Source organism: Anarhichas minor, unplaced genomic scaffold (genome assembly GCF_050575085.1).
Source record: "Anarhichas minor isolate MPS153535 unplaced genomic scaffold, ASM5057508v1 ptg000010l, whole genome shotgun sequence".
Taxonomy (NCBI): Eukaryota; Metazoa; Chordata; class Actinopteri; order Perciformes; family Anarhichadidae; genus Anarhichas; species Anarhichas minor.
The window spans coordinates 18,819,169-18,831,615 of NW_027466456.1; positions in this window are offsets into that span (position 1 = coordinate 18,819,169).

Sequence of the window (12,447 nt, forward strand, 5' to 3'; positions counted from 1 at the left end):
AATCTTAATTTGTAATGTAATTAGTTACTTATGTTGTCAGATAAATGTAGTAAAGTTAAAAGTATACCATTTTTCTCTGAAAGGCTGCGGAGTAAAGAAGAAAATACTAAAGTACAGTACTTGAGTAAATGTTCTTAGTTACGTTCCACCACTGGTTACAAGTAGACATCAACATAAATTAAAAAGATTACTTAGACGCACAACCGCTTTGTGAAGATAAGAGTTAAAACACAAAACAATGCTCGTTGAAGTGGAAACGAGGAACAAGTAAGAAGGACAATATTTGCTCCGTATCTCAACACCACACAGTATATTGTGTGGGTCTTATTCTGAAGACTGGCCTGAGTCATACCAGCCTTTTCACTCTTATTTCTCGAATGAGGAGGGAGGGTGAGAATAGAGCACTGGAGATGTAGGGCTAATCAATAAATCCATAGTCTCACTCTCTCTCACACAGGCTGAGACCTATGGTTTGTCTCATGGGCCTGGGAGCCAAGGTGGTATAGGACTACAGGTAGGATTCACATTACACACAGAAGGGACATAGAATAGCATTGATCGGTCTACACTTAACTCACAGGAAGTATTTCGATATTTGATGTGAGCACATTTTGCCGAGAACATATATTCATTTCTGCTTTTGCTAGGGCATCAGCTGTAAAGATACTCATTATGCAGGTCGTGTTATATTTGTTGGCTCCACCACGTTGGTGCAGACTGAAATGTCTACGCTATTGAACTCAACTACTGGAGGGATAGTCATTACATTCAGTACAGATACCCATGGTGCACTGAGGATGAATCCTGAAGACTTTGGTGATCTTCTGACTTTTCCTCTAGCACCACCAGCACCAGATCAACACTTGACCAAGTCCAGCACTTTTTTATTCATGACCAGATCTAAACTCTTTTCCTTTTTTTATCAGCTTTAGTTGTGTTACCTGAATTAAAAGATGTAAACAAACCTTGTACCTTCTAAACATCAACACGTTAACACCATCTCTTATGAATCCAGGCGAGATATCCTTGATGAAATAGTCAGCGGTCAGACTTAAAAAAAACTTTAAACGGACCATTATTTATTAAATCAGTGGACTTTTCCTTTATTTCTGCAAAGACTGACTTTACAAAATAGTGCCTTTTACTTAAATTCAGTCCTTCAGACGGCTAAATGGACTACATTTAAATAGCGAATTCATCCAAAGATCTTTTTAGAGCTTTTCCTCTCATTCACACACACACACACACACACACACACACACACACACACACACACACACACACACACACACACACACACACACACACACACACACACACACACACACACACACACACACAAATGGTGGTTTAACTACAACCATCAGGATTCGTGTCTTCAGTGTCATTTTGACATGTGGACAGAAGGAGCCGGGGCCGCTTTACCTCCTGAGCCACCGCCCTAATTGCAACTCAGAACTACAGTGGGCTTTTTTTCACTATTTGTCAAGCTCACAGTAATAATGTTTCATGTACTGCATGTCTTCAAAATGATTCATGGTCTAGAGTTGGAACATAAGTAGCACACAATATGATTCATTCAAATGCTGGAGCTGCACTCAGTGCAGTGTTCACTGAGGTAATGTCACACTTGTATCCTGAGAAAATCAATACACCAGTATTGCCAAACACATTCTTAATTAAAATAAAAAATGCTCACAGTACAGTCTAATTAGTTGAAGATATTTTTATTTTACTTTGTCATATTTTTACCTCTTCGCACCCCGAGTGCTATATCTCATTTGGTTCCACCCTCTGTCTTGTTAATCTGCATTTCAATCCTCAAAACCGCATAAAAAAGAGCCACAAGAAACAGAAGTGTAATTTAATTTCAGTCCTCAGAAAGGCTTCCTGTTCCCTGATGAGGGGCTCAGAGGTGGCACAAAGGTGTGGCAGGTTACAGCTCAATATTCTGCTGACAGTAATGGACTCCATGTGTCTGACAAGTCGGCGCACTTTCATATATATATGACTCTGAAACACACCACCTCACTCTTACACGCACACAAGTACAAGCAGAAATACATGTGTGACTGCAAACACACACACTTATATAAGACCACAGGTGGGCTTGTCACATCAGAGAGGGCAGCATATCCTCCGCCTGTGGTGTGTACAGCTGTCAGATTATTTTCTATATGTGAGACACTGAGCTCTTCACACCTGTCTCACTGTAAACCCTCCTGTCCAACAGCGTCTATATATTCTAGTACCAGCAGTCTAAGCATGTCTCTCACATGAGCCGTCCACTCCTCAGCTCAGACATGTTACCTCATCAGCACACGGCCAGTGTCTTATCTCTGTGGCTTTGTACTGTGATGGAGAAGCCTTGACTGAATCAATCTTTACTTTGACCTGCCTGAGCAGTGAGTCACATCATCTCTATGGTGCCGAGTCTGCCTGACAACTCTAACGAGCTTCCACACCAACTTTGAAGCTCCTTCGCCAACTCCTCCAGTATTAGAAGGATGTAAAAATAGATCACAGAGATGAACTTTCATACAGTACATGCGACTGTGGCTCAGGATGGCTATGTGTTCAATTAATCAAACAATCAAATCTAACTATAAATCACATAAAAAACAAAAACAAAAACATCAGCAGATCTGATAGTGGAGGGGGATGATGGCCCACAGCCAGGGCTACAACACTCTCATCCCTGAGCTTAAGTTCAGACCGTGGGACAGCCAGGAGCCCCGAGTCTACCGACCTCAGGGACCTAACGGTTCCTCTGTCATGGACCCTTTCTATGTGGGTTTCTGTCCTCTCACTGCTGTTTTTGTTTTTACCTTTGTTTTTATTGTTTAGGCTGAAAAATAAAAGGGATTGTGCTTTTGCTAATTGTTGTTGCTCTTTGACTCAGAGCAGCCTCCTGCAACGCCTCAGAGAAGCCTAATCTGTGCACAATCTTGAACCTATTTGTTTTCTCTGTTTCTGCCTTCTATTTGAAACTTTTTGCTATGTGGGTTGCAAACTTAATTTGGCTTGTTTTATAGATTGTCTTTTGTTGCTTTTGTTGCCCTCTTTCCCCTTTACTTTTTCATTTAAAACACTTGTTAACTTGTGTTTTGAAAAGTGATATGAGTAGAGTTAGCAATGTGAAATTAATTCAAACAAAGGAACAATGTGGTCTCTACAGCTCCGCAGTAACTACCAAATGAAAATACCACGATCAATAGCAGCACTGTTGCTGCCCTGACTGATGTTGGCCCACTATTCACAGGTCAAACCTGCTTTTAAATGGTGCCTTTAAGCTAAATGATACTGACTTCAACAAACACATGTAGCAGTTAATGCGCTGTTGCTCCACTCCTAGAGGAAAGATATCAGTACTGCTCTTCTGGTCTTTAATGGGTAAGTTCACCAAAATGACACAAAATGTATTTTTTCACTATGATGTGCAGAAGTTTTGAGACACTTTTCTTGAATCAATTTTAACTTACATTAACACTTAGCTGCACTAATTGAAGGTGCTCAATACGGGATTCAACATGGCAACGGCTGACGGCGCTAACAACGCTAACAGTGAGCTAAGATCCCTTTCCTGTTACTCTTTCTGAGGGTTTCCTCAGCTTTTCCTTATTCAAATGAAAAGGTAAAAGGAACAAACATGTTTTGTCAACTTGTGTATTCTGTAAAAACTGTAAAACCCTCTGAGACAAAATTGTGACTTGTGTCTTTCATAAACAAAGTCCCAGTTACTCTGGCAAATCCATAGACTTCACTTGAGAACTGAATTCTCAAGCTACTAAAACTCTTAACTATCCTCCTCTCATGATCAGAGGTTAAACGTCCTGGCCATTAATGTCTTTATGATTGATGTCATACTGGACGACCACATAACCTTCGCTTTTCTCCATTTCTGATGACTATCCATTACCCCACATATCACCTCCTCATCCTCATCCCATCAGGCAGAAAATATTAATCATCCTCTGGCCTTTGACGATGCTGCTGCTAATTTAGGCCCCTAACTGAGACTCCAGTCCTGACAGAGATTTAGCATGCAAAGTTAATGTGCTGCTCTGCCGCTGAGACAGGAGAGGTGGAAACCTGCTGTTTGGAGTCTAAAACAGACTCCCGCTTCCATTTAATCTTCATCACTCCGCTACTTCTACCTCCACTTTCCCACCAGTTCATCTGTTTACCACAAGCTCTCTGATTAAGATGCTGGCTGATCTGGGTGTTCCTGGGTGACAGAAGTTAACCGTTTTGATTTGAGTGGATGGAAGAGGCTAATCGTGCAGTGTTTTGTAGATGATTAACTGCATAGCAGGGATGCTGCCAAGTTCCTAACTTCACAGTATCGCTCTTCAGGGAAGTCAAATGGGGCAAAGAGAAGTTTTTTCCTCTGGCTTCCAGTGAATAAACCCTACCAAATCGACAAAATGATCATTAACATCACTCCGGGACAGTCATAAACATAAACATCCTAACACTCTGATATAATCTGAGTGATTTTAAAGACCTTTTTAATAAAATTCAAATGAAATGCAATTTAATACATTTTTCACGGTCATACCGGTCAAAGAATTACCGAAACCTAGTAGGACAATGAGACCTATAATCATTAGGTATATGAATTTATCGACATCTATATTCCATTTTTGTCAGCAGTTCGCAGCTGTAGATGACAATAGTTTATAGTAATATAATTACTACGTTAATCAATTTACGTGTCCTGGGCCCAGATAGGTGGCAGACATTTGACGGATGGGTTAACCAATTAACCAATTATTAATTAGGTTTAGTTAATTTAAGTAGTTGCTATAATTGACACTGGCCCATTATGAGTCAGTGAGCTTCCAAGGTAGCAACGGTCTTATGGTCTTAAGGTCTTATGGTGCTGAATAAAAAACACAACTCCAAAAAAAAAGATTAGACAGCCAGTCCCAGTTTCACTTGTAGTTTATAGGTGTACGGTCTCCTGAAAGCCTGCAACCTTCAACCTTATACACACAAAAGTTACAGCTAATGTCCCAGTCTATGGCAAGAAAGACAAAATATTGTAATGAAATTTAAGATTTTTTAACTCCCACAAAGAACTTTTTTGAGGTACCTCAATTCAATGCTTTTTAAAGAATTTTAAAGACCTGCAGATATCCTGATAATCATTTATCGAAAAAATCATGGGATCATTATAACGTTCTTAAATGAAGATATTGTGGTACATGGTTTTCATGTCTAAATGAAAGGTGAGGGAAATTTGACTAAAAACTCTCTCTTAGACTGTAGCATCTTAAATACTCGATAACAAACATATTTATTGGATGTTCTTGTAGTTAAACTGGAAGTGGGCCATAATGTACAATATCCTCTGTCATGGTATACATGTAATTCAATTTCACAGCATCATGACATAGTTTCCACTATTTTGCTTCTGGTTCATTAAGAAACAAACGTGTTGTCACTTTACTATTTTATACCAAAAAAAGGGGATTCAAACTTTTTTCATCCAATGATTCGTTCAGATGGCATTGTAATTTGTAAAAAAAATAAATAGAAAAAAGTTGTGTATATATTGTATTTATTGCACTTTATATATTTATCTTGTAAAGTCACATGAGTAATTGATGAACTGTATGTGTACAAACTGGAAACAACTGCCTATCCCGAGGCAGGAGAGGGATCCCTCCTCTATAGCTCTTCCTTTTGTACATTTTCTTTTTTTTAAATTCAAATTAGGGTGAAAAGACAGATGGTGTCATGTATTGTACAAATTGTAAAGCCCTTTGAGGCAAGTTTCTGATTTGGGATTATTATTATTAGTCTAATTTAAAATGTGAAAATCTCCAAAACTGTTTTTAGAGGGTTTTCCTACAAACTGATCTTATGCGTCTGGTTTGGTCTCCTTTTCTTTCTCCGTCCGTCTAAAACAGCGTTGACATCAATGCAGCAGCAAACACACAGGAACAGTGTTAAAGGTCCTGACTGCAAACAATACAAACTGGCATGGGATGTGTACGGTACAGGACAGGAGGGCTCTACAGCGGGGGATAAAAACCACCCAGAACATCATTGACACCTATCACCTGAGCATCAGTGATATTGGGGAGAAGAGGGGCCTGCGAAGAGCTGAGGGGACATTTAAAAGGGAAAACCCGCCACAACCTGATCACCCTGCTGCCGTCTGGAAAGAGATACAGAAGTATCAGCTGCTGAACCACCAGACTTCAAAACAGCTTCTTTCCTCTGGCTGTGAGACTCCTTAATTCATCTTCCACCCTCCATATATTATATATATATATATATATCTTTTGTTGTTATTGTTTGTTTTCTTTCTTATGTAGCAAAGTGGGACCACAATCTAAATTCCGTTGAGCAATCCTGTCCTGCAGTGAAAATTAAAAACCTTGTAACCTTGTATGTAAACAAGGCAGATTTTAAAATAGTCAAATCAGCTTAAAGAATTTAAGAAATGTATTCAACCCATTTGTTAGACCTCAGGGGCAGATGTAGTGCATTTAATGGGTACACTACTACACAAGTAACACTGAATGTGAACAGAAACTTTGTTTACAAGGAAACGTGATTGATTTGACTGTCAGTCCGTAAGCAGATACTTTGTATCCTTTCCTGTTTGCACAAATCGGTAAAGTGCCCTGATTTTCTTCACAACGGCTGGAAATCCAGTGCACTATTACCATATATAGTGGTATATATTACACTAAATGCAAACAACTTACGAGAAGAAGAAGGAGAGGGAAAGTGGGTACAACCAAATCATAAATAAGAAACACTTCCTAGGAAAAGGGCTAGAAGATAAACCAAACAAGTTACAGACACTGTGAATCTCCTCATGACCTAAAATGTACCCTCATTGCACTTTCTTACTCTGTACTATGACACCAAACCAGCCAAGAGACCTTCCCACTATCTCGATTGTCAACTTAAGTCTGAGTCAGCACAATGATTAGCTTGTCTGAGCTGAATGGATGAACCTGCGTCCCAGTGGAGGAAGAGTGAGGGGTTTTGTACGTTTGGTCGGAGGCAGCGAGGCAGGAAGTACACCTCTGCATTTAAAGCTCTCACGCATCCTCCTTTGTATTCTGTGTGCCACAGGTAGTTCCACCATTCTGCTGCTCAAGGCCCGGCTAATGTATGGAGATAGCAGTGTTGACGTATGTGCATGAGAGAGAGAGACAAAAGAGTATCACTCAGATAGTGGGAGCACCTTTCCCACCATATTCTGTGGACGACAGCCAACAGTTTCTTTTTCACCGTGCCAGCCTTTATGCTGCCACAATTGAAAAGCCTCCATCCTGCAACCCTGTCCTCCTCCTCAGACAATTACTGCTCCTCCACCTCCTCTCATTTAAGACCTCTCTGTCTCGCTCATTCGGGTCTTTATTAGAGCTTTCTGTGTTTGAATGAGAGCGTGGTAATGCCTGCGTCTTGGTCTTTGTGAGAAGGACTAAGCTCTAAGCGGGCTGACCTGGATTTACATTGCTGCAGCAGAGCGGTGCTGCCTGGGATTCGGACGGGCTCAAGCAACAGGAATGCCAGGCTTTGAAATGGATCTGGTCTCATTAATTGGCATAAAAACTGTAAACTTTAAAAAAAGAAAATTTGTAAAGGTTTTCAATTTAAGATTACTCTTATTAACTTCCTCTATGATCGACCCGGTAGGTACATTCTTACAACTGCATGTTGTACTTGACAATCATTGCTCAAGCCCTTACTGCACTATATTAATCAGTATTTTATAACATTGAGTCAAATAACTGCAGAATATGAAAGGGGTCCCTTGTAGTGTGAAACACAGACTATTTCCACTCAACTCTGAGCTCTACAGAGCTTTTTAGCCTCTTTTAGCTTATTGTTTTGGTTTTACAGCAGACCTCAGCTTTGTTTCTACCAGCTGTTTTCAGCATACAACTTCCGTACTACCTGCCCAGCTACAAACACTGGACGGAAAAAGTTGGAGACGAGAGTAGCTGGTGAAGAAAGTGAAACATGTTGGGAAATGAAAAGCAATCTGGCACATCTAAGTCACATTCTATTTTGACCCATTCATTCACCAAGACCTTCTCCTTTTAAAATTGTTTTAGTGCTAATTATAAATATTTTACTCATTAAAATGTTCAAAATAATGCTCCAATGAAGTGACAAAACAAGTAGATAAAGAATGTATGTGGGATACGGAAACTGTGTCTACTACAAAGCCACTTAAGGGGAATTGTGAAGGCTACATTAAGGTTCAAGTTTCTCTGCATATTAGATTCAGCAGACTTCACGATCTGTGAGTACATTCATGTTTTATGTTTCATATATGTATTCTCCCTGAACTGTTTCTAATACTGACAAATCAGGTCAATGGAGGCCAAGAGCACAACAAGAGCAGAGTGATGATTCTACTAAATCCAATACTCATATCCATTCAGCCTCCCACACACACACACACACACACACACACACACACACACACACACACACACACACACACACACACACACACACTCGTGTAGACCGGGCAAGCATGCATACCACGCATGCACACTGAAGATAGCATCATGGATATTTGTCACATATTAATTGTGACACACATCACATCAAAGAAAAGAGTGGGCTGGATTTATGCAAAATCACAGCAGCTAAACACAAACGTGAAGTAAATGGGAAGCAGGCGAGTGTGTGGGCAGATGGCTGAAAGATATATGAGATTAGAACAAAGCATTTTTGTTGGGGGGGGGCAGGAAAGAGAAACAGGAATGCTTCATGGTTCAAGAAAAAGGTGTGAAGACCAATATCCCGCTGCAGCTGGCAGTGCCTGCTGGATTCCTGATGAAGCCACACCAATCTCATGCAGCTGCAGTCTGCCCGCTCTGTTTTCAGCTAATAGCCAAGAGCAGTAACACCCCCCACCTCCCCCCCTCCACCCCCACCTCCTTCAGATTCAAGCCATGCCTGATGGAAAGCCTGACACAAAGCTCCAAGAAAGAATAGTGTTGCTCATATCGGCTCGGCTCGGATAATCTCGCTAAGAGGAGGTGCTGCGTTTAACGGGAAACAAAATGGAGAGGAAGACTGTTGAGGGCCAGAGAGAGGGCAGCTGAGAGAGATTATGAGTAGGTGGGTCGGAGCACCATGAGTCATAAAGGTCTGATCAGGCTAAAAAAAAGGGGGATAGTTCCTGATCTCATTAAGATTTATGTAAGGCTTACATGTCTCACCTTTGCTTGAGGCGAAAAACAATGGTATGCAATAAAAACAGTTCCACCACATGTTGTTTTACTCACTAACCTTTGCATTAGAATAGCAGTGCTAAATCAGCATAGAGCCTTTATGTATGACAATTACTGACCCAGGTATTGGAGGCTGCGTGTTTATAAGAACACAGTGGTGGGGAATAAAGACAAAGCAGAACAATAGCCTGGCAGGGACATTTTCTACCGTTGTCATCTGTCCGAAATTGAAAATGTGGCCTTGAGTCGAGCCTAGACACCATGTGACTGGGATTTGTCACATCAGAAAATTCTGGGGGAGGGTCGAACACAATTAAAAAAAAAGAAAAAAAGAAAGAAAGAAAGAAAGAAAGCCCTCTCATATATGTAATGTGGATGACCACCAATAGAGGCATGCCAATTGTGTGCAAATCCTTCCGGACTCTGATCGCCTATATTCTGCTCGGTGGCATTTCAGCACCGAGTCGGAGTGGACAGCTCCGCACTGATGTGGTATTAAAGCAGCCTCCCTCAGCGATGAGGAGGGATTTTCGCAGGAGAACGATTTTATTCTAAAATAAAGAAGACAGAAAAATGAACATTAAGCTGCCAATTTGCACCATGAGGTTGATAATCCAGGCTTCGTGCCAGCGCACCATCGTGACCATGGCAACAAAGGAAACAGTAACTTATCTCCCCTGTTCTCGTGCACACACAACACTCACACACACACACACACACACACACACACACTGGGATTAAGCCACCGCATCTGACGTGGACTCCGCATGCCGGAGCATCCATTCCTCAGCCCCATTCTCCAAAATGCTAAATATTCTGCATTTTAAATAAATAGCCAGAGGCGGAGTCTGGTTGGAGCAAAAAAAGCAATCATTCGCCCTGTGGGCATAATTAAGTTTCCCGTACCAAGCCGTGCCTTGCAGACCGTGTATCACATATTTGGAATAAAAGCCAGCCTAATGTGGGAAATGCATTCCCGCTCCTCCATCTCGGTGCGTGTGTCACTGTGTGGTTACCATACTCCCATGTGCAGCTGAGCACCATGGGTACCGTCGGAGCTGCACAATGAAAGCCCAAAGTCATGCTGGTGCGTGGGAACTACCGCTAAAACGACGAGGCAATCTCTCCCGCAGCGAACGCCGATTCCCCTGTCGGAGGCTGCAAACACACACCCAGACATGAAGCGGTATGAGCAATCCGTGTCACCGGCCGGCTGCCATACCTGTCTCCAGGTGCAGAGAGATCCTCGCCTCGTTGATGTAAGGCGTGTCACTCTTGGACCGGACCCTCCGGATCGGTCTGCGGTCTACCTCCTCCTCCGGGGCCGCCGCCATGTTCGGCCGGCCTGGTAGCGTCCACTGGGGAGACCGGCGGGACTGCGAGAGATTCGGCGCCGCAGCAGCCACTCGTGCACCGGCCCGGGCAGACGGTGTGGGAGGGGGGGCTGGCTATTGTGATGGGGATGGAGGGTGGGAGGGGGGAGAGAGAGAGTGTGTGTGAGAGAGAGAGAGAGAGAGAGAGAGAGAGAGAGAGAGAGAGAAGGAGAGGATTAATGAGCTTCTGTTCCTTTCTTTGCCTGTAAATCAGTTCCACCAGCTCAAGTTCTAACTCCACGTTAAGAACACAGTGGCCAATGAAAAGCAATAGTTCACACCAATCCTTCAATTTAAACTCTCCCGTGTCAATGCTTTATTTAATCAACTGACAGAAAATTAATTAACAACAATGCTGGTAATTGATTAAAATGGCATTCATCAGGCAAAAACAATCAAGCTTCTTAAATGTTATGATTTGTTTCTTTTCTCTGATTTATATATTTGCAACTAATATGTTTGGATTTCAGACTATTTGTTCAATAAAATAAGCAGTTTGAAAATGACACGTTGGGGATCTGGGAACTTGTGATAGCATTTTATCAATTTGACATGTAATCAACAGAACATTTGACAGATTCATCATAAAACAATAATCCACACATAAATTGATAATGTAAATGATCATTTATTGTAGCACTTATCTTCAGGTTCACATGAACTACATTACACATAACAAATAGGCGTTTAAATCACTTTTAGTAATAAACACGAAGATCATTATTAAATATTCCCTAAATTGCAAAAAAGGATGCAAGCTTTTGGTTTTGGCACCACCTTATCCAATTGAGATAGCACTTGAGTATTGCAAAAATGAAATGGATATAGTGTTGGCAAAGTCTCTTGTCAACCGAATCATATATTATTCTTATCTGCCTCATTTGTTTGTGTGACCTGGCTGCTGTAACACTGCAATGGGATATATTGCGACCACATCAAGCAATCAATCTGTTAATCTCAGGCAAAAACAGGGTTATTATAGTAAAAACATCACAATATATTGTTGTGCTTCAAACCCTATTAAGCCAATGCTGACCTCTAGTGGAGGAGGGAAAATAAAATGTTTGTCAATGGGTTCAATGGTGCACTATTATTTCAGTAAGAAAGCATAACAGAGGGACAGTAAAGTAAATTTGGACTGTTTCATTATTGGCAGCTATGAACATTAGTAAATTGTAATATACATTTACTAAGTAGACCTACTGTACTTAACTACAATTTCATTATTTTAGGAACTTTATTTTACTTTCCATTTTCTGCTGCAGGGGGCAATATTGTACTTTTACTCGACTACATGTGTTCGATTACTTTAGTTATTTTGCGGATTCAATACAAAATATGATCACTGAATAAATTATGTAACACCATCAGTTCAGATAAGACTAAAATGTTCCCTTGGTGAAATTGATAAACTACTTGGCAATATAAATTGTAAAAATAAGCCACACCTTTACCAGCTGCAACATGAATGTACTTATTAATGCATCAAAAATGATAATCAATAAGCTAATAAACATTATTCTGAAATGGGCCAATACTTTTATTATTTTCTACTTCAAGCAACATTTGGAATGCAGATATTTTACTCGAAACAGAGTATTTCTAGACTTTAGTATTGCTTCGTTACTAAAAAAAAAAGTAAAAGAGACGAGTATGGACATAAGTACATAAGGCACCCCATCAAATAAATTAAAATGTTGGTGACGTAGCTCGTTGTTATAACCAGAAATAGTTCAAAAGAACAAGAAGCTGTATTTTCTAACCACGGTGACGTCTCTTAAAGGGCCAGTGCCACACGAATACGCATACAGTAAAAAACACCACTGTAGTGCAAATGCTCCCTCTGCTGG